General features: G+C 37.8%; 1 protein-coding gene across 3 annotated transcripts in view; it reads right to left on the reverse strand.

Annotated features, from left to right (window-relative positions):
• Nucleotides 1-23249, reverse strand: part of WDR7 (WD repeat domain 7) — a 346017-nt gene that overhangs the window by 119657 nt on the left and 203111 nt on the right. The window lies entirely within an intron of this gene.

Genomic DNA, 23249 nt, shown 5'->3' on the forward strand with positions numbered 1-23249 from the left:
TTTTACAACAAATATAGATAAAATCTCAAGTAGTATCATTACCACTAAATACAAAATAGATTGCATGTCTTAAATTCTTAAGTTCTTAAGGCACTAACATTTGTATTTTTAAATCCATCAAAATAAAAGTAATTAGAAACAAAACAGAAATCCTAATATCACCTCCTAAAAATTATCTATAATCAAAAAGGGAATTAATACAACATAGGAGTTTCTCAGTTGTTTTATATATTTCTTAGATTTTAGGCTTAGTTTTAACACCCAGTCTTTTTCATCAAAGTTCTCCCTTCTACATATTCTCTAAGCCATACTTATCTTTCAGTATCTGTGAGATATCTACATACTCCCTTACCCTACTTGCAATAGCTTCATGCCAATTTTCTTTTTCTTTCTTTTTTTTTTTTTTAGATTTTATTTATTTATTTGTCAGAGAGAGAGAGAGAGAGAGAGAGAGGGAGAGAATGAGCAGCAGGGAGGAGCAGAGGGAGAGGGAGTAGCAGGCTCCCTGCTGAGCAAGGAGCCCCATGTGGGACTTGATCCCACGACCTTGGGATCATGACCCAAGCCAAAGGCAGATGCTTAACTGACTGAGCCACCCAGACGCCCCTCGTGCCAATTTTCTGCACGCAGAATATTTGCCCTAATACTTACTTCAACCTGCTTCATCCCTTCCAATCTTCTCAATGTTCTATAAAACAAGTTAAACATTTTTTTAATGACCACACCACAAAGATTCTGGCATTTCAAGAGAAAAAGCCAAAGAAAAGGATATTTGAAAATAAGGTTTCCTCAGTATGATAATGCATTTAAACATGAATTTCCACAGTCACTTAATAATTATAATTGCGAGCGAAAGACTCTGCATACTGGATTCCTTTCTCTCAGTAATGAACTTAACTTGGTTTCCACATGTGGAAGGCAGGAATAACTGCCAATCTCTAATTTCCACATGGGTGTGTTTTGTGAAAATATGATAATGTCCCGTGTAAAATCATCTGAGTATCCTGGAATCAAAAGGCCATGAAAAACACATAATTGCCCCAAAAGTTAGGCTAATGTTGTTACCAAGTCTGGAAGTGATTAAGGGCAAAACACTTCTAATTAATAGCTTCATTAACAGCTGAGGTTCTGAAAAATAACACTGCATTAAAAATTAGTCTTTGCATTTTCATATTCAAGTTAAAAGAGTTCTACAAATTTATCAACCCATTAACTATAAACATTGCATTAGCTGCACATTAAATGGAAAACTGTGAATCATTACGAAGGAGCTCTCCGGATGGCTCACTATAATTTAAATATACTGTGGACCACGGTAAAATTGAATCAGACTAGGTCCCAATCAAAAATTTTAAATAAATGACTTCCTGGATAATAAGAAAACGTGACTGCTTATCGCCAGTGAGATGGCAGCAGGGCCTACCACTGTCTGTAGCGTTTTTTTTGAAGCTGACAGAAGAACCCAAAAGCCAACTTCTACTAAAAATCGCAAAACAAGGGGCACCTGGGTGGCTCAGTCGTCTGCCCTGGGCTCAAGTCATGATCCCAGGGTCCTGGGATCTGCCTGCACCACAAGTACCCTGCTCAGCGGGGAGTCTGCTTCTCAGTCTTCCTCTGTGCCTTCCCCTACTTGTTCTCTCCCCTGCCCCCACAGTGTGTGCACACGTGTTCTCGCTCTCAAAAAGATCTTTTAAGAAAATGGAAAAATATGTCAACTGGTCACTGTTTTACTACTGGCCATTCCAATATGGCTATTTACTAGCCATAGCTCAACTCTCAAAATACATCTTTACCACAAGAATGAAGATTATTAAAAATATCAAACTAGTTCCAATTTCATTCATAGAACTAAAAGACCTCAGTGACTCTCATTATTAGAAAATATCAGGAGATAAAAGCGGGCCAGTAGAAAATGCACAACCTCAAAAGTGGATAAGGTACTTTCCAATAGCATCTTTTCAGGCAAGGCCGTCGTTAACTATACAGCACAAGTGCCACTGACGCACTAACATACAATACCACCAAAGGGCAATCACCTCGATATTTAAAAGTCAGAAAGGCAGCAAAGAGTATAGAAATAAAAATCTGCTGGGAGGTGTGTCAAGAAGGCAGCCACGTAAGCAAATCTGAAATAACTTATGTGCAAGGGTTTACATAATCCTAGATGTAAGACACATTGTCCAGAGACTGGAAAATCTGTTGGCCAAAATATTTTCTGCCAATTACAGTGATGAGGATGAGACTTCACTTCTGCCACCATGGTACAGGACTGTCACAAATTACTCGTTATCTGTATTTTCCTTAACATCGATTCTGTCTCTTGTCCAGTTGTTAACTTGGGTTCTAGCTTATACAATTTCCTCTGCTAACTTGGTGCTCCTCTATATCATGGCAGAACCGATACTTCAGTATTAGGTTGAACCACATGAAATTGCCAACATTCTCCCTTCTTTGACTTCAAAGAAGTCAATTTCAAAGAACGGCAGTTTCATGTGATACAAGCTAACACTTGATACTTCGCAGACCTCACTCTCACCACACCAGCAACACATGCATTTAAAGAGAATAATCAAATGAGGCTTCCATTTGTGTGCGCTTCTGTGACTGTATATAAGACTTAAGGGCGCATTAAACGTGAAAGGCAGTAACTTTTCAAGCTTTCACACCCATCAAAAAAGCACGTGATGTAAATATACATACATATATATATCTCCTATACATAAATGTCCACGAAGGCAAATTCTACTTTGCAGTTTCCCGAATTAACTTGATTGACAACCTATAGGTTCAGCATAATGATTTCTGGGCAATGAAAACAGCTTGAATGACATCCTGCATGTACCCATATAATACTGCTGTACTGGAGGAGTGGTCGCATCAATATTTTAGGACTCGTGCTACCGCCCAGAAGTCTTCTCTTCCCAGAAGCAGTGTGGCCTGCTCCACTCAAGCCAACTGCCATGCAAGGCTGAGTCACGGAACCGACACTGGAGACGTTCTCAGCAGACTGTTCTGTAACGTGACGGCTAGTCAGACAAAGTAGAATTTTAAATGTGCTTGGGCTTAATACATTACCTTCTCTTGGCCTGAAATTCTTTTTTAGTGCTTAAAAGTCTGAAGAATTCTCCATCTGCCAATAGTGTTCTCCCTTTAAGCTGTTCAACACGAAAACACTAGTAACTCCCCTTCTTGCCATTTTTATTTTTTTGTAACTCACAGAATGCTGTCCCAGCGAACAGACAACTGCAGCTAAAATGGATGGCACTGCAACATTTTACAACATATAATGGGGCTGGGCTGCCTTTTCTGTTTTGGAGAAAATACATTGTAATGTCCACTGGGTCTGAGGATAAGAGATTATAGGACCCATGTCTTCAGTCTGATAAAGTAGCTAGTAGCACGCCCAGAAATCCATAGCAATTAAAAGGCAAATAAAAGTTAAATATAGAATTTGTACATCTATTGTACATTATAATCAAAGATCTGATCTTGTTAGCAAATCATTAATTATTCCTTATCACTAACATCCTCTGCAATTGTAGGTAAGTGATGGGACATTACTAGGCCATTGAAATGCAAATTTGGGGGCAATGGTTACCAACCATCATTTATTTATCTGTAAATGCAAAATGGATTTAGTGGTGCTGACCACCCACAGGCCGGGCTCAGGTTTTAGAGGCCTGGTCTAGCTCTCTGCTTCAAACCTACTCTTTCCAAAGCTACAGGACTATACTCCCTAGACATCCATACAGCAATGATACGGCTCTTCCTCAGAAGAAGAAACAAAAGAGAGAACAATTTCCTTGTTGGTCTCACAGAACTTATAAAATGAAACTTTAGTAATTTGACAGTTTTGACTGAGGAGACTGTATCTCTTAGAATTATAATGTTACATGATTACTTCTGGGCCAGTTTTCAATTTGTAGTAGCTCAGCTAAAAATCCATTGTTTCCCCCCACTGCTTCGTAATACTAGAGCTGGACTCTGTAAATACCTCTTTTGGCAGCTAGTGGAAAATGTTAAGCTTCGCCAGTGGAGGTCCAAGTGAAAATGGCAGACTGCTCCTACAGACCAGCTTAGATCAGCTCCTGCCCTCCAGCAAGGCTGCTTCAGCACAGGGCCGCCCCCAGCCCTCCAGCAAGGTCAGGACCAGCTCCAGCTGCCCTTGCACCTGGCCCTGAGGCAACAGCAGGCCACTTCCAGCCAGGCCCATTGCCAAGTTTCTCCACCTCTCTTAGGTTGGTGCTTCCCTCTTTGTGGAAGTCTAATCTTGGAGGAGAGTGCTTAGTTCTTTTATTATCTCTTTTACCTCACCGGAGACTAGGTAGTAGCGGCTATCTCACATTTGCTACTTCTAGTAGTTTACCACTTTCTACCAGGAAGCAATTCTTTATAATTTCTCTGTTCAGATAACTGATGTGGTTTCTGTCTCCTGACTGATAATACGTCCCTTCTTTCCCTTCAAGAATTATCAGGAATCAATACTGTGCTATCCCAAAGTAACTGCTTTTACTGCTCTGGAGATTACTATACAACTTCTATGGTCTTCAAGAAGATTCTAATTCTTCCTTTCTTCATACAATCTAGAAGTAGCACATTTCAGACACTATGAGAATTCTCCAAAATATCTAGCCCCATTTAACCTATGGATGACAAGATGAAATTTCTGGTAACAACTAAAATTTACTAAAATGCCTAAATCAAAATGCCATTCACAAAACTGAACAATGTTTATGTGTGTGTATACGCATATATTCAGTGAGTTCAATTCACTGATCATTTATTAATCACGAAATTAATCCTATTTGCTGAAAGGAGAAAATCTGGAGCTTTGGGGGCATAAATCAGATAAACATCGCATAAGCACACACATATTCAAACCTGAAAGCATATACTGAATTCTCACACATTTCCCAGTATACTTGTTTCTCAATGTGTTAATACTTTGACAGTGGAAATGAAACATTCATTTATTCTTTTTTTTTTTAAAGATTTTATTTATTTATTCGACAGAGATAGAGACAGCCAGCGAGAGAGGGAACACAAGCAGGGGGAGTGGGAGAGGAAGAAGCAGGCTCATAGCGGAGGAGCCTGATGTGGGGCTCGATCCCACAAGGCCGGGATCACGCCCTGAGGTGAAGGCAGACGCTTAACCGCTGTGCCACCCAGGCGCCCCTATTCTTAGATGTTATATGATGATCAGAAATTGTTAAGACAAAACACATTTAATTATTACACACTAGGTAGGGTTCAAGACCAGTTTCCGACCTGTATAATTTAGAATGTTTTTTTTCCATTTTTATTAAGTTTTTAACTTTAATTACAGTATAGTCATAGAGTTTTATTTTATTTTATTTTTTAAAGATTTTATTTATTTAGTTGAGAGAGAGAGACAGCCAGCGAGAGAGGAAACACAAGCAGGGGGAGTGGGAGAGGAAGAAGCAGGCTTCCAGTGGAAGAGCCTGACATGGGGCTCGATCCCAGAACTCCGGGATCACGCCCTGAGCCGAAGGCAGACGCTTAACGACTGAGCCACCCAGGTGCCCCGGTCATAGAGTTTTATATTAGTTTCAGGTGTACTAGAATAATTTTTTAATAGTAAAATTAAAAGTGACGTTAATAAAAGAGAGGCATATTGTCCTGGGACCTAATTTCCACAGGCAGTCCTTCAGTAGCATAGGTTCAAGAAGCACAACTACTACTTGAACAGGCTGAAGTGGGAGAAAAACTTGCAAATGTAAAACAAAAGATGCCTTAAAAATTTCAGAAATTTAAGGTGATATCTTAGAAGCACATCATTATATTTCTAATACAAGACCTTAAAAACTTTATTGAGAATAGCATGAAAGATTTTTTCTTTTTTTTCCTATGACTAGCTATAAACAAAATTCAGAGTATGGAAATATTTACTCTGATATTTTCTTTCAAGTTAATCTCATATAACACTTCAGAGAAAAACACATCCAGCTAAACACTGAGCTATAGGTAAGAAGCACTGAGATTTAATGGACATAGAATAAAACTGAATGTGAAAATCTGCTGTGCCTTCCAAAGCCTACCTATTAATACAATGATATATGCTAAGAATCTCTAATCATTATGCTTTTATTTTTAAATCTATAAATAAAACTGTACTAAACTTTCTACCCAAGGGTTGTATAACACTTGGAAACTTGGGAGGGAGGGAGGGAGGGAGGACAGGAGGGAGGGAGGGACATTGAAAATGAAAGCCAGAGAAAAATAAAATTGCTATTTCCAATTCTGAACATCCTCAGCTAATTTAAAATATACTACTATAAAATATAAATCTACCTTTATACTACCACCTAGGAAGAACGGCTTCTTAAAAACTTCCTATTTTGAAATAATTTTTTTAGACCTATAGAAAAGATGCATAAATAGGAAAGAGAATTCATATATATCCTTCACCCAGCTATTTCCTAATGTCAACAACTCACATAACCATTGTAATGGAAGACAGTCAGAAGAAAGGCAGGCAGGGGCAAGTTCCACCCCCTCAACCCCCCCCCCCCCCCCGCCATCCCCCAAGAGGAAACTACCCTTAAAAGGAAAAAGACCTCCTCCTGTTATTCTACACCACCCTGAAAGGAACCCTCTACCCTTTCCCATGTGAACAACTACCTGATAGGTAGATGAGCACATGGACAAAAACCTGATTGGGTGATAGGTGAATGGAGGGTTAATCAGATTGAAACAGGCCACCAACAACTTCATAAAAACCCTAGATTTAGAAACTCCAACACCAACCTTCTTGGATCTCCTTCCTCTTCAGGAGCTTTGTACTATCGCTCAATAACTTTGCTTTGCTGCCACCCCCCCTTCCTCCGGTCTACCTCTTCATTCTTTGGAGCAGTGAGACCAAGAACCACGGGCATTAAAGGAAAAGAAATCCTGAAACAATTGTACGATTATCAAAAGTAGGAAATTCATATTGGTAGACCACTACTGACTTTATTTGAATTTTGCTCACATCCTTTTTCTGTTCCAGTACCCACTTCAGGATCTCACACTGTATTTAGCTGTCATGTCTCTGCAGCCTCCTCCAATCTGTGACCGGCCCTTACACTTGTCTTTCATGACTGACACTTATGAGGAATGCCGGTCAGTCATTTTGCAAACTGTCTCTTAGCTGGGGTTTGTCTGATCTTTTCTTAGTTACACTGAAGCTATGCATTTTTGGCCAGAAGACCATGTAAGTAATGTTGAGTCCTTCTCAGTGTATCATATCAAGGTGAGTATCTTATTACTGACTATGTTAACTTTCATCACTTGGTTAAAGTAACCAATTACAGTGGAGTTCCAATTTCCCTTTGTAATTGATAAATATCTTGAGAGGAGATAGTTTAAGGTGTGTTAATATACTGATTTTAGCATCCACTAGTGGACCTTGTCTGCAACAGTTATTACTATGGTCTTTGTCTAATGGAGATTTAGTACTTTCCTCATTACTTCTATATTTATTAACTAAGATTCTTCTGCAAGAGGATCCTTTCTTGATCGAGTTACATTTTTATGGACTCATGGGTATTTTGTTCTATGGGTTATAATCCCATAAAATATATCATTTCATTGCCCAAATTATCCCAGTTTTGGCTACTGAAAGCACTTCCAGGTTGGCTCCCATGTCCTTATGACATACCCCCATCTATTTTAAGCTCTTTCTTAATTTTTGACATCAAAGATGTTTCAGGTTCAACTTGTACCTTCTCTGTCCCAGCCCTGGAACCAACCACTTCTCCAAGGAGTCCTGGGTTCTTTGTACTAGAGAGTGGTATTTAAAAATCAGTATCTGAGCTCTGGGTATACACACACTGTTACTGGGATGTCACTGTTCCCAGGCCCTTCCAGTGACCAGAGCTAGGAAATCTATGTATGCATACTAACAACACATCCATGCATATCTCTATTTCTATATCTATCTTCATGCATACCAAAAACCATGAGTTCAACTAGTATCTCAAGATTCATTCTAGTATTTTCCCTTACTTGTAACTGGGAAAATCACTTTTATTGCCTTGGTCACTGTTATCCTAGACCCTTGAATACATATTATTTACTACCAAATTGAATGAAAATGTTCATATTTATGCACCTTATTGGGGGTTCAACATAAAGGTAAAGATCTGACTATATAAAAATTATAAACATCTACTACAAAGAATCAGAAAATGTACAAAAAACCTGAAAAAGTATTTGTAATATAGAGAGTGCAAAAGTAAAGAACTTGACATAAAAAAATAATAACATGGGGGATAAGGATGAGGGATGGGCAAAATGGGTGAAGGGTGTCAAATTGTTCAAAATTTGAGCTATAAAATAAATAAGTAATGAGGATGTGATGTACAGCATAGTGACTATTGTTAATAATACTGTATTACATATTTGAAAGTTGCTAAGAGAGTAGATCTTTAAAGTTCTCATCACAAGGAGAAAACTTACTAATTGTGTGTGATGCGTTACACTTACTGTGATGATTGTTTAGCAATATACACAAATCTCAAATCATTATGTTACACATCTGAAACTAATATAATATTGCATGGCCATTTAATCTCAGTTAAAAGAAAACAACAGAATAAGCAATTCATAGCCAAACTAAAAAATGGTAAACATGTAACAAGAAAACCAACCTACAAGATTTAAAATGCAAATTAAAGTAACGATAGACATCATTTCTTATTAATCACATTGGCAGACAAGAAAAATAATATCCTCAGAGTTAAAGAGGTATAGAGAAGCAGCAGAAGAGTAACTTGATACACTTGACTGGAGGACAACATGGTAGAACAGGGATAAACTTTCACATGGGGCTTTACTTCTAGGAAGTTACCAACAAAGTGGCAATTGTAATAGGGTGTCTCTAATAGTAAAAACTGTTAACAAATTACACATTATAATGTTTCTGGGCATGACAGTCTTATTAAAGTTTAACCTGTTTAGGGTTTGCTTAACTTACTAAATCTGTAAATCTACGTCTTTCAGCAAATTTGGGAAAGTTTCCCCTATTAGTTCTTCAAATATTTTTTCTGACTCATCTGTTTTCTCTTCCACTGAGATACCTAAAGGTCTCACAGAAATTAACCACAGAATACTGCTGAGAGGAACTGAAGAAGGTATAAATAGTGCAATATACCACATTCACATATTGGAAGACAATTTTGTTAACATGGCAATTCTCCCCAAATTCATCTATAGATTGAAGGCAATTCCAATCAAAATTCCTGTAGGCTTTCTGCTTTTTTTGAACAAACTGACAAGTAGATTCCAAAATTTTTTATCAAACCACAAATGACCTAGGATAGCCAAACCAATTTAACAACAGAAGAACTCAATTGGAGAATTTATGCTATCTAATTTCAGTACTTATTCTAAAGCTAAAGACATCAAGACAGTGTCATAGTAATGAATAAACATGGATTAATGAAAGAGGACAGAGGACCCAGAAATAAACCCAAACATCTAGGATCAACTGATTTTCAAAAAAGGTTTTCAACAAATGTTGCTGGAACAACTGAATTTCTGTATATATATTTAAAAAATATTTTAAAATATTTACTTCACATCATACTTGAAAATTATTCAAACTACAGCATATACCTAAATGTAAAAGCTAAAATTGCCAGAAGAAAACACAGAGGGAAAAATCTTTGAAACTTTGGGGTAGGCAAATATATCTTAGAATACAAAAAGCATGAACTATAAAACAATTGATAAACTGTACCTCACTGAAATCAGAGAACTGTGTTATTTGAGCCATATTGGTAAGGTAACCAAAAGGCAATACACAGAATAGGAGATTACTCATTTCACAGGTAGGAAGGTTTCAAACACACTTTTCACAGGTGGAAAGGTTTCTCTACACAGAGTAGACTCACAGGTAGTACACCAAATTGTTTTCCAAGCTTAAACCAACTTACGCTCCATAGTGGGTGTAAAAAACACTGTTTGCTCCAAATCCTCACCATAATTTGATAATGTCAGATTAAGCTTTCAGTTTGGTAGATAAGAAATGATAGTTCATTTTGCTTTTAATTTGCATTTACCTGATTACAAGGCTTGGCATCTTTTCATAGGTTTACTAGCCATTCTTATTTTCTCTCGGTGAAGTGCTTTTCCAATCTTTATGCATTTTTCTTCTCTGTATTTTTTTTTCCAAATATAAATGTGTTTAAGTATCTTTTTATCGGGGCGCCTGGGTGGCACAGCGGTTAGGCGTGATCCCGGCGTTATGGGATCAAGCCCCACATCAGGCTCCTCCACTATGAGCTTGCTTCTTCCTCTCCCGCTCCCCCTGCTTGTGTTCCCTCTCTCGCTGGCTGTCTCTATCTCTGTCAAATAAATAAATAAATAAATAAATAAATGAATGAATGAATGAATGAATGAATGAATCTTTTTATCAGTTACCTGAGCTATAAAGACCGTTCCCTCTTTGTGGCTTTACTTTTCACTTTTGTAAAGATATTTTTGACTACAGAAGTTTGTAATTTTAATGTAGTTGAATTATTCATCTTTTTTATTTTCTGGTTAGGCTGTCACCTGTTCACAGAATCATGCCCCATTCCAAGGTCATGTTTTCCTGTGTCATCATTTTAAAATATTATGGTTTTAGCACTCATATTTAACTCTTTAAATCCACATAGTTTTGTGGGATTTTTTTTGTTTTTGTTTTGGTTTGTTTGGGGGGGGTGGCTATAATGGCCATTAGGGATACAATTTTATTATTCTTCCTGTGGTAACTATACCATATATCAAAAATTCTATCCTTTATTTCACTGATTTACAATGCTAGATCTGTATAAAATCAAATTTCTATGTCAATTTAGAACCATTTCTGTGCTATTCTGTTCCATGGATAAGTCTTTTGGTCTGTTCTGCACCAAGATAATACCATTTTAATTACTATAAATTTATAATAAACTTTTGAAAAAAGGTAAAGGAAATCTCTCCACCTTGTTCTTCTTTAGAAGTGTCCTGGCTTGGGGCGCCTGGCTGGTGCAGTGGTTAGGTATCCAGCTCTTGGTTTCAGCTCAGGTCGTGATCTCCCAGTTGTGGGATCGGGCCCCACGTCGAGCCCCACGTCGAGCCCCACGTCGAGCCCCGGGATGGGCTCTGCAAGCTCAGCACAGAGTCTACTTGGGATTCTCTCTCCCCCCTGCCTCTCCCCTCTGCACACGCACTCTCTCAAATAAATAAATAAATCTTAAAAAAAGAAAAAAAGAGTGTTCTGGCTTTTATTAGCTCATTGCTCTGTCCCATAAATATGAAATCAGCTTGTTAAGCTCAATAAAGAAAACAACAAAGATCCTGTTGGTGTTTTGTTTGGAATGGTACTGAATTTATAAAAATTGCCATTCTGATTATATTGACTATTTCAATCCATAAAACTGTCCATCTCCCCATTTACTTAGGTCTTTAAAAATGCTTTTTAATAAAATTAATTTTGTTCTTTAAAAGTCTTACATATTCTTTAAGTTAATGCCTAGGTATTTTATATTTTTACAGTACTTCATAGGTTGACTTTTTTATAATTTAATACTTCAAAGGACTATAAATTACGATTAAAAGGGTTAATCTTTGTAAAGTCTAAAATAGTAACTGGTATATATGTATTTATTGAATAAAACAAAATAAATCAAATATTCCATTTATGTGCAGTATGTTAATGTTTTTTAATTTTTAAAAATTTTTAAAAGATTTTATTTATTTATTTGACAGAGAAAGAGAGAGACAGCCAGCGAGAGAGAGAACACAAGCAGGGGGAGTGGGAGAGGAAGAAGCAGGCTCCCAGCGGAGGCACCTGATGTGGGGCTCGATCCCAGAACACCGGGATCACGCCCTGAGCTGAAGGTAGATGCTTAAGGACTGAGCCACCCAGGCGCCGCCCAGTATGTTAATTTTAGAATAACTTTGACTAGCTATTAAAAGAATGATGTTGAGATCTTTTATTGTACTTATGTGAGATTTACATCTTAATTTGGGAATAACTGACTCATCTATGGAACATAAGAACTAGGATGATCGGTAGGGGAAGAAAGGGATAAAGAAAGGGGGGGTAATCAGAAGGGGGAATGAAACATGAGAGACTATGGACTATGAGAAACAAACTGAGGGCCTCAGAGGGGAGGGGGGTGGGGGAATGGGATAGACTGGTGATGGGTAGTAAGGAGGGCACGTATTGCATGGTGCACTGGCTGTTATACGCAACTAATGAATCATCGAGCTTTACATCGGAAACCGGGGATGTACTGTATGGTGACTAACATAATATAATTTAAAAAAATAAAAAAAAAATTGGGGAATAACTGAGATACTCACCACATGGAATCATCCACTGAAGAACTACATATTCAGATCTTTATTTCCTTCAGTAAAATATTATAATTTCCTCCACATTTCTTAAATTTATTCTTAGCTATGGGACTTCCCTTTAGATGCCATAATTATTGAGATTTTAATATTTTATTTTATGGAGATTTTAATATTTTAATTTAAAATATAAAATCTATTTATCATTTTCATTACATGAATATCCATTCACTGTTAAAAAAATTCTTTTAAACAAACAAGTGTTTCTAGTAAATTTTTCCTATCCCCCAGTTTCTTTAATTATTGGGTAAGGTGGCTATTTTTTTGGCATCTACATTCTTTCTATGCTAAATGCCTAACAGTAGTCTTACTCAGGGTGATTTGTTTTTTCCTCCTGGCTTAATCTAGGGTCTTACTAGTTTGATGTGTCTTTCAAAAAATCATTATTTTCTACATTTTCCATTTTGTTCACTAGTAGAAAACCTACTGATTTTTGAGTATTTGTCTTGCTGATTAGCCATCTGGATACCCTTGAGTGATAAGATCTACTTTTGGTTTTAAAAGCATTACTATGGTCACCTGGGTGGCTCAGTCTTTAATCCTCTGGTTTCCCACTCAGGTCAAGACCTCAGGGTCCTGTGATCCAGCCCCGCCCCGCTGGGTCAGTCTCCTCTGGCTCTGTGCTCTGCGGGGAGTCTGCTGGTCCCTCTGCCCCACCTGCCCCCTACTTGTGTTCTCTTGCTCTCTCTCAAATAAATAAAATCTTAAAAAAAAAAAAAAGTAAATAAAAGCATTACTACCATGTCTACTATGTTAAAAAGCTACTATAAGGGGGATAAGGGCAGAAGCTGGAAGGCTTGGCAGTAACTGGGTAAGAAATGAAGTTTCTAGCCAACCAGGGTGATAATAGCAAAGGTAGGAAGAAGTAGCTGAATTTTTTATGTATTTTGAAGGTAGAGCCAGTAACCTTTTCTGATGGATTCGAGGTTTGTTTTGTAGAGTCTAGCCCTGTCTCTGGCAGTTTCTCTTTGTAGATAAAATGTGATTCCAAACTTCGTCTTCTAAATCACACAAAAATCAGTGCTATTGTACTTTAAGTAGTGTTAAGAGCCCAGGCAGCTGCCAAGCCACCCCAATGGAGCCCCAGGGCTCTGCAGAACGTAATTTGAAAACCGAAAGTATAAGAAAGAACTTTACATTTATTGATTTCATACAAGCATTCAGGTCCTCTAGCGGCCTGGGTGGCACCAAGAAGTTCACCAGCTCTTGCTGTATGATCACAGAGGCCACAGTGTAAAGCAATAACATAGACCTAGGCATCTGACCATTTAATAGAGTCCTAGAAATTGTGTTGTCTGAGGACGTGGCAGGGAATCTACAAATAAGTTCACAACATGTTTCTGTTCACTTCTTACTGTTAAATGTTTTTGTTTACTTCTTCCTGAAAGGCTTTTATTTATTTATTTTTTAAAAGTGGCGGAGGGACAGAGGGAAATAGAATCTTACACAGGCTCCACACCCAGCCTGGGGCTTGATCTCACAACCCTGAGGTGAAATCAAGAGTCTAACGCTCAACGAACCGAGCCACCTTGATGCCCCTCACCAAAAGGCTTTATAAGAGAACTATCAAAACTTCTGCAGCTTGTGTGTGTGTGTACGTGCACACGCACAATTTTTTAAGTAATCTCTATGCCCAACGGGGGGCTCAAACTCATGACCCTGAGATAAACAGTCACATGCTCTACTGACTGAGCCAGCCAGGAGCCCCAAGTTCTGCAGCTTTTGAAGGGATTAGATGTTCTCCATTGTCCCTTTCTGATATAAAATTATTTGAACTTACAGAATTAAATATATTAATTACAGTGACACTGGAGCATGCATATATTAAGACACACAAATGTGAAAAACCATTCTGCAGAGATACAGAAAACTTCAGATCAATGTTACTTAAAAACCAGAATGTCCTACGCAAAAAGAAAAAAAGGGGGGGGGGTTACCACTGGCAATACAATGCTAAGACTTGTCCCTGAATCTACTACTCAGGCAGCCCAGTGATAAGAAATCAAGGAAATTAAAAATTGAAATAAAATTGAAAACTGAATTTAGGTAATTAATATATATATTAGATGGTTGGCAGAGTCTTATGCCAATGTCACATCACATACTAGACCAAAAAATTGTCATAATGCCTTTGTACGATATTCCTATAAGGATATAGATCTCAAACTACCAGAGGTGTTACATTTAGCTACTGAAATACATTTAACGTAATACGTGTCCACAAAGCTGGATATGAATAGTAAGTTGATATGAGGTACCCATAAGGAAGGACGGTAGAAAAACACTCTAAAGATGCTCAGCTTCTATATATAATACTGATGAATCACTGATCTCTACCTTTGAAACCAGAATTACATTGTATGTTAATTAACTGAATTTAAATAAAAAATAAAAAAATAAAGATGCTCAGCTTCAAACACATGGCATGGTCGTGGACTACTGGAGCCTATAGGAGCAGATAGAAAAATTTGTATAGAGCAATTAAAGTAAGATAGTCAAGTTCACATGGCAGCAATAAACACAAGCACTCTATAGTAATAATAATAATAAAGTAATGATTTCACAGAAACCTGTAATTTTGATAGAAGTGGCCCTAGCAATAACCTTGTCCAACTTGCCTGTTCTATGGAAGAGGAATCTAAAAAAAGTAGTGAGTTAACCAAAAAAAACCCTGCAAATTAAAGTTATTTTTGGACAACAAGGATGGGATTACATCACTGAACAGTTAGTCTATAATGCAAGTGTCAGATCTCAGTTAAAAAATGATAAAGCTGTTACACAACATAAATTATTTACAAGAAAAACAAAGGAGTAGTGAAAATTTCCATCTGATCTTTGTTGATGTGGTTAAAATAGGAAACAAAGTGATAAGCATATAGAAACTTACCCCATTACAAATAAACAATGGCAAAAAATACACAGTGTTTTATTTAAACATGTATATAATAATGTGGCCAAAGAAAAGTGTATTTTTACATAAATCCTCTAGGAACTAATAGGCTTTACCACAAACAGAATCAGCATGTGTTGTAGAAAAGAAGTTCCTGGGCTTTGGGGGGTAGAATGCATCTGGATTCAAGTCCCTTACAAGATAGAGAATTTAAAGGAAGTTGCTAATTTTTTTGTAACAGTTCACTCAACAGAAAATGTTGATAGTAATATCTATCTCATAAGGTTCTTAAGATTTGTAAAAAGTAGTATATACACTATAAATGTCCTAGCAAACAGCTCTTAAAAAGAGCTGTTTCCTTTCCTTATTCTAAGCATTTCTTGTAACATTAACATATACTAACATTCGGCTAGGTTAAAACTTAAATGCCGGGCACGTTTCTAGGTGCTTTACGTACACTTGTTTACCTAATCCTCACAATAACTCTGTGAGGTAGCTGCTATTATTATCCCCATATTTGAGTTAAAGAAACTGAGCCACGAAGCATTTAAGGCTACACAGCTACTGGGTAACGTCAAGATTCAACCCCAAGCAATCCAGAGTAATAAAATTCCAATGAAAAAGCTGAACTATCTAAAGAATTAGCTCTGAAAGTGATATAAATGCCATTTATTCACTCAGATTAGTTTCCATTATCTCTTCCATTTTAAACATAAAGAAAATTATAATATATATTGTGCATTAAGGTAGTTCAATGACCAGAACTACTACAGAACACTCAATTTAAAATAACTAAAGGATTCCCTATTCTACTGGGTGTCTCTACTCTGGCTACACATGAAAATTTCATGTGCAGTTTTAAAAATCAAATAGATACCCAAACCCCACCCCTGATTTTCTGAATAACTCCGGGGTATGGCTCATTTTAAAACATTCTACCTAAGATTTTAGTGCACAGGCAGAGCAAAGAATTACTTTTCTAAACACAGAAGGTGTACTGGCAATGCAAGACAAGTGGCGTCTGGAACCAGGATGATTTCAAAGGTAAAATTCCAGATGAGAAGCAGGGGTAAGGAACATGAAATGCTGAGTTAGTGCAATGAGAAGAATGAATGAATGAGGCGGACGTGGAGTAAGAACACAGGAAGGCAGGATTACTTCCCAGTGCGAGGAAGCCTGGGTGCGCAACGGCAGGGAAAGCACACACAAACGCAGCAGCTCAGCCACACAACCTCACGATTGTGTACAGTGAAAATAACCATTTTTGTCATTGTTTATCCTTGTAAATGGCATGATGTGTTCCTCATCATTGCTGCTATTGATTCAATATGTGCAAATAACACTAGTTTTGTTATTAATTGCAATTCAGTGACTTTGTCCTAATCTTGCTGATAAAACATTTGAGATTTGGCTTAACTTTCTTACCTCAAAATTTTTTTAAGAAATAAATTCACTATAAAATCAATCTCAACCAACATTAATATATTCATCAAATAAACACGCACAATTAGAAAGCACATGAAGCACTGGAGAAACATTTTCAGGACAGTAGGTTACAACAAAATAAAATCAAACATAGTACATAGTACCAGGAAGTATAAAACTCTAAATACACGTTTCATAGAATTAAAATATTCCTAAGGTAGTGTCTAACTGAAGCCTCCTTCCATTTGGTGGTATTACAGCTAAACAGATAATCAAGATGACTATAACTCAGTTGTTTTAAAAATTATAATAACAGATAAGCAACTTTTTCCAACAAACTCTTTGAGTTCTTATCCATTTTTATTTTAATGACTTTCTTTTGAGAATTAAAAACATAGATCCCTTTCCCAGAACAGACACACAAATGCACAGAAATGCCGCCTTTTCCAAATGCACATCAGTGAGGCCATAAACTTGGCCAGCTGAGGAACCCGGCATTACAGTATCTCTAAAGACCACTGTGGGAAAAGATTCATTTTCTCTCACCGAAATATTTCACACTACAGATGCAAGCCATGTCGTAAGTATGGAGATGTAGATTTTGTATGGGTTTATATCTGCAGGGCACCAGCACATCCCCAGTGGATGAGTCCACAGATGTTCATATTTACAGGTGACCTGGTACTTGCTGACATGCCCCACTCTTTTTTGGGGCACCGCTTCTGAATCTCACTTGCTTGTTATATAAGACAACTATGTGAAATGGGGAAAATGCCCTGATTTGAAGTTGCAAAATAGGTGTTCAAGTCTAGGCTTAGCAGTGGTATCTTAATACATTTAACCTATGCCCTCGATTTACTATCTACAAGAAGAAAGTTTAATCTAATCTCACAAAGCTTTGGTGAACAATGGGCAAATTTTCAGGTTCCTCCTCTGTTAAATGTTAACAGTGATAGTATCCATTTGATCGGATTAGAAGATTAAATAAGATACTATGTAGGGGCGCCTGGGTGGCTCAGTTGGTTAAGCATCTGCGTTCAGCCCAGGTCATGAGCCCAGGTCATGATCCCAGGGTCCTGGGACTGAGCCCCCTGAATCGGGCTCCCTGCACAGCAGGGAGCCTGCTTCTCCCTCTTCCTTTGCCTGCTGGTCTCCCTGCTTGTGCTCTGTCTCTCTGTCAAATAAATAAAATCTTAAAATAAAATAAGATCCTGTATGTAAAGAACACAGCAAAATGCCTGGCACAGAGTAAATGCTCAATAACCAGCTATTGTTCCTGTGCCTCCTATTGTGCTAAGTGTGGGATAAAACAGCTGTCTTGCAGGGTTACAAGAGATACCCAAGGAGCTGGAGTAAAAAGTGTGTTCAATGGTAGTCCCTCTTTCCATTTCTGATGAAGGAAGCGGGAACTGGGACACACATAAGTCAGTAACATGATGACTGGAAGCCTGGAGAGGCTGTCCATCTCCTCCCCTCCACAACAGAAGTACTCACTCTGTCCCCAAGCTCATGGGGTGTCAGTGGCTGACAAGTTTCAGCCGAGTCTCTCTGCGGGATTTGTGCTAGAATGAAGAGAGCTGCCTCATCCAAGGTCACACCCCCCATCCAGGGCACCGCGGTGAATGAACAACACAGGGATATGAACTACACAGAGATATGAACCACACAGGGATAGGAAGGCTAAGATCTTTGCCCCAATTCAAGGACAACTTTGAAGGGCCATCCCAGTCCCAGAGTTCCCTGGCATAAGCTGAAGCTTTCTAAGCAACTGAAATGCTAGTCAATGTTTCCCTCCGCCCAATCAATCCTGTTTCTTTCACTCCCTAAAAGTATTGATCCCAAGAATACTCCTGCACACAAATCTCAGAGTCCACTGCCTAGGGAAATGACTTATGCTACTTGTTCAAAGTCAAAAAGTTAATGGGAGATCAAAATGGGATTTACTACAGATGTGCCAGCATGATTCCACAACTATAAAATGAGGAAGAGGAGACCAAATGAAAGAATGAACCAGGGGTACCTAGGTGGTACAGTTGGTTAAGCGTTCAACTCTTGGTTTCAGCTCAGGTCATGATTTCAGGATCGTGAGATTGACCCCTGCATCAGATTCTGCACTCAGCTTGGAGTCTACTTGAGATTATCTCTCCCGCTCCCTTTCCCCCTCTCCCTCATGCTCTCTTTCTAAAATAAACAAATCTTAAAAAAAAAAAAAAAAAAAAACCAACAACGAACGAAGCAAAAGACCTATAGGCAACTATAAATGCTATCCTAAAATATCCCAAGTGTTTCATTTGTGGATCAAAATAAAAAGGAAGAATGATCTCTACTGAAGTTGAGTTGAAATAAGAGAGTGTCCATCCCTATAAGAGGAAAATGAGAAGGTCATGAAGGTGAATTTCCTGGGATGCTCTCTATTTCATTTCAGAAGCAGAGACTAACTGGACCAAAAGGGGCTTTGAAAACAGAGTAGTTCTCTCCTTTATTTTATACAGAGGAAACTGCAACTCAGACCAAGGGTATATGGAAAGAGTGGCCCAGTCTAGGCTTTTTAAATTTCCAGAGTCCTTCAGCTTTGCCTTCAATGTGTGATTTTGACATTTTATGTGAAATGTACCTCCCACAAAAGATTCATATATATTCAAATATAAGCATGAAATGCATTATAAAGCTAAGCATGACTTCTGAATTAGGCCTCACAGTCACTCTTCCCTCCTATCAAGGTGGATAATTGGGAACTGACTACATTTTAAGAATTCACAGAATGGAATGGCTTTACAAGGAAGGTCAGAATGCACTATCTATACCTCTAGCTACATTAGCAATTAACTTTCATCAAATATTGTATCTTAATGGCCTTATCTCAAAATGAGGATAATAATTATTATCTCATTCAATAGGATGCCATGAAGGCTAAATATTTAATGGTCACAATGCATTCTAAATGCCACATAAACAAATAACATAGCAATACATATTGCGGCTTCTAGCAGGTTAACATTGTAGCAGGTTAATATTACACATAACTGATCAAAGAAAGCCCAAGAAAGGCACAAGTACATTTAGACATCTGTTTCCAATCACAAGAGCAAGATTTAAACTGATAAATATTTTATAATTATTAAAATAAAATAGGGCACCATAATAAGTGAGGAAAATATCGAGGACATTTTACACATTTTAAACTGATTCTAATAGGTACTGTATCATTCGTTTTTAAGTTTTTAAAAAATTTTTTCAAGTAGGCTCCATGACATGGGGCTCGAATTCATGACCCTGAGATCAAAACCTGAGCTAAGAACAAGAGTTGGACGCTTAACTGACTGAGCCACCCAGGTGCCCCTATATCATGCATTTTAATTTTTATTATTTTATTTTTTTAATCTTTTAAAGATTTTTAAAGATTTTTTTTTAAAGATTTACTTATTTATTTCAGAGAGTGAACATGTGTGCGCATGTGTGGACATGGGGAAAGGGAGCCGGTGAATCCTCAAGCAGACTCCCTTGCCAAACACAGAGCCTGACACAGGGCTCCATCTCAGGACCCCAAGATCACGACTCAAGCTGAAATAAATCAAGAGTCCGAAGCCCAACTGTCTGGGCAACCCAGGCATCCCTCTTTCATTTTTATATACTATTTCTCACTGGCTGGAAACCTCTCAGAATCTTTTATTTCAATAAAATAATTATAAATATTATTTGCTAAGAAGCACTAGCTTCTGTCCTTCCCACATCTAGTCCTTTATCCAAAGTGCTCAAGGAACCAACTTGGCTCTAAAACACTTCAATATTTTCAATATTTGGGTAAATTTTATTTTTCTTGCTTGGGAGAGCTAAGGTGGCATCATGCAAAAGTCCCTCCATGTAGCAAATCCCAGGATTTCTCTCCTGTCAGAAACAGTCTTTGGGATCTCTTTATATGTAGTTCAGCTCCTTGTCTCCTAACAAACCCAAAGAACAGAACACTGACACCCTATGATTTTTTCATCAATTCTCAAGGCTTCTTCGAAAAATCTCTATTTCTATGCTGCCACAGCTTTTTAAATTCCTGCTTTTCTCCTAACCCATTTCTTTTTTTTCTAGTTACAGTAGACACAATTTGCAAGTGAAATTATTGCAGTTAAAAGAAAATTCATGAATATCAGAATTTTGCATAAAGATGAATTATAGTTGGAAAAGGGATGGTAACAGTACTAGGTAACTAAGAGAATGTGGTATAGACAAATCTGCCCGGCAATCAGCCAATGGCTTGGGTGGAATCAGTCAGCAATTCATTAATTTATGATGTTTCTACATTTAAACACAGATACTTCTACTGAGCTATGTGAAAATTCCTGAGAAACAGCATTTATGTTCATTTTCCTTGCAAGAACACACAAAACACAAAAGAATACTGTTAAGATATCATAGCAGACATGTTGGACTACATCATAGTCTTCAAAATAAGTAACGTAACCCCTTGAAATGAGGGCATCGTAAGACTTTTCACAGAATACATGGTTTTAAAAGCGTGAGTAGTTTTAAGATCTGTTACTCTGAAGGACCTGATTTTTGGATGCTAAATATGCAAATGAAGGAAGGTTCCTTAAAACTGTGAGGGCAGAACCTTTCTCTCTTTAAGGAAAACAATCAAGGATGTAGGATTTCTGACTTTTTCATTTCATTTCATTTCAATTCAGTTCAATTCATTATTTATTTATTTATTGAGACAGAGAGAGAGAGCGCGCGCGCGCACACATAAGCAGGGAAGGGCAGAGATAAAAGGAGAGAGAGAATCCCAAACAGACTTCATGCTCAGCATGGAGCCAGATGTAGGGCTGGATCTCAGGAACCTAGGATCATGACCTGAGTCAAAATCAAGTATCTGATGCTTAACCGACTGAGCCACCCACACGCCCTGGATTTCTGACTTTTAAAGGAAAGTCTGTCATGTATTTTTTTTTTTAATGGATGATGATGGATATCAAGTAGTTATGGTAAATATTCTATTGAATATATTTATGAGAACAGTATTTTATTTTTATTTTATTTTTTTTAAAGATTTTATTTATTTATTTGACAGAGACAGAGACAGCCAGCGAGAGAGGGAACACAAACAGGGGGAGTGGGAGAGGAAGAAGCAGGCTCACAGCAGAGGAGCCTGATGTGGGGCTCGATCCCAGAACGCCGGGATCACGCCCTGAGCTGAAGGCAGATGCTTAACCACTGTGCCACCCAGGCGCCCCAGTATTTTATTTTTAAATGTCAATATTCACACTACCCTCCAAATTACATCTTTTGCAAACGTTTAAACTTACTATTGAAAAGTTTTAGCTGTTAATATAAAAACATGCGAGGAATCACACATTTCTTGATCCTCCTTAGAGAGATTGTAAGCAAAAAAAAAAAAATTTGAAAGTCACCAGACTAAATCAGGCCAAGGTTTCATTAACCTCTAATATTCTAATGTCAAGACTCTACATAAGAAGCTACATATGTAAATCCTAGGGTGTCCGCACTGACATACAGAGGTGAGCCTTTTGTACAGTGGGTGAGATCTGAGTAGGGTTTTATGCATGAAAAGCAGGGAAACTGAGAAAAGATAAAGATGCTAGAGGTGAAAGGGAGGGGCCCACAGCAGGCAGGCCTGCACTGGAGACAGACAGCAGATGTCCACAGGTGGAAAAGGCAAAGTGCATGGGTTTTCAGGGCCCAAGAAGCTTGGGTTCAAGTTGAGATTTTACCACATTTTGGCTGAGCTACTTTGAAGAAGTCTTAATTCTCTTTTAAAGATCAAATGAGGGGATAGAAAACGCTTCTTAAATTACGAAGTAATAGCACAGGTTAGTTGGTAAGCCCTTCTCAAGGAGGAGCCATTAAACAGCAGCAGTGTGCAGAATGGCCAAACCACCAGCTATGGCACCAACAGACTGTGTGGAAAGAAAAATTGCCATTTCCTGAAGGTATGATCTCAGCCAGGGTCACCAAACCTCTCTGTGCCCAGTTAGCCTTAAGTGTCAAATAGAGATAACTAAGCTGCCCACTTTATAGGGTTATTATGAAGATTAACTGAGTTAATGTAAGTACAAGAGCTTAAAATCGTGTTCAAAGAATTAGTTACTTATTGTTGTTAGTGGTGGTATTGTCATTATTACTCTCTGATTTTTAATGTCAAATAGGGATCAGAAGAATACCAACCACTAGTAAGTATCTGTTGTATTAAGAATCTAAAAAAAGGGAAGCGGGGGCAGGGATAGGCAGCTAAATCTATGGGAGAGTTTTAATAATAAAAGCTAATAGGACTCCATGATTTCAAAGCAAAAGTATGTGACAATGAGCCAGTGCAGTTGTCCGCTCTTGTAACTAGCAAGTAACATGTATCTTTTTCCCTTGCTAAAAGGCCCCAAGCCCCAAAGCACATTGCAATTTGTTCTATAAAGAATACTTTGTGATATATTCAGTATACTATATTTGGTCCTTAATAATAACACAATTTGTTAGAAATAATTTTGCAATACGGTAGGAATATTCTGACCTTACGTAAAGGAGGTCCAAAACTGAAGTTACAAAA

The sequence above is a fragment of the Ursus americanus genome, chromosome 19 (assembly GCF_024610735.1).
Source record: "Ursus americanus isolate L20-20 chromosome 19, mUrsAme1.1.p, whole genome shotgun sequence".
In the NCBI taxonomy this organism is placed as follows: Eukaryota; Metazoa; Chordata; class Mammalia; order Carnivora; family Ursidae; genus Ursus; species Ursus americanus.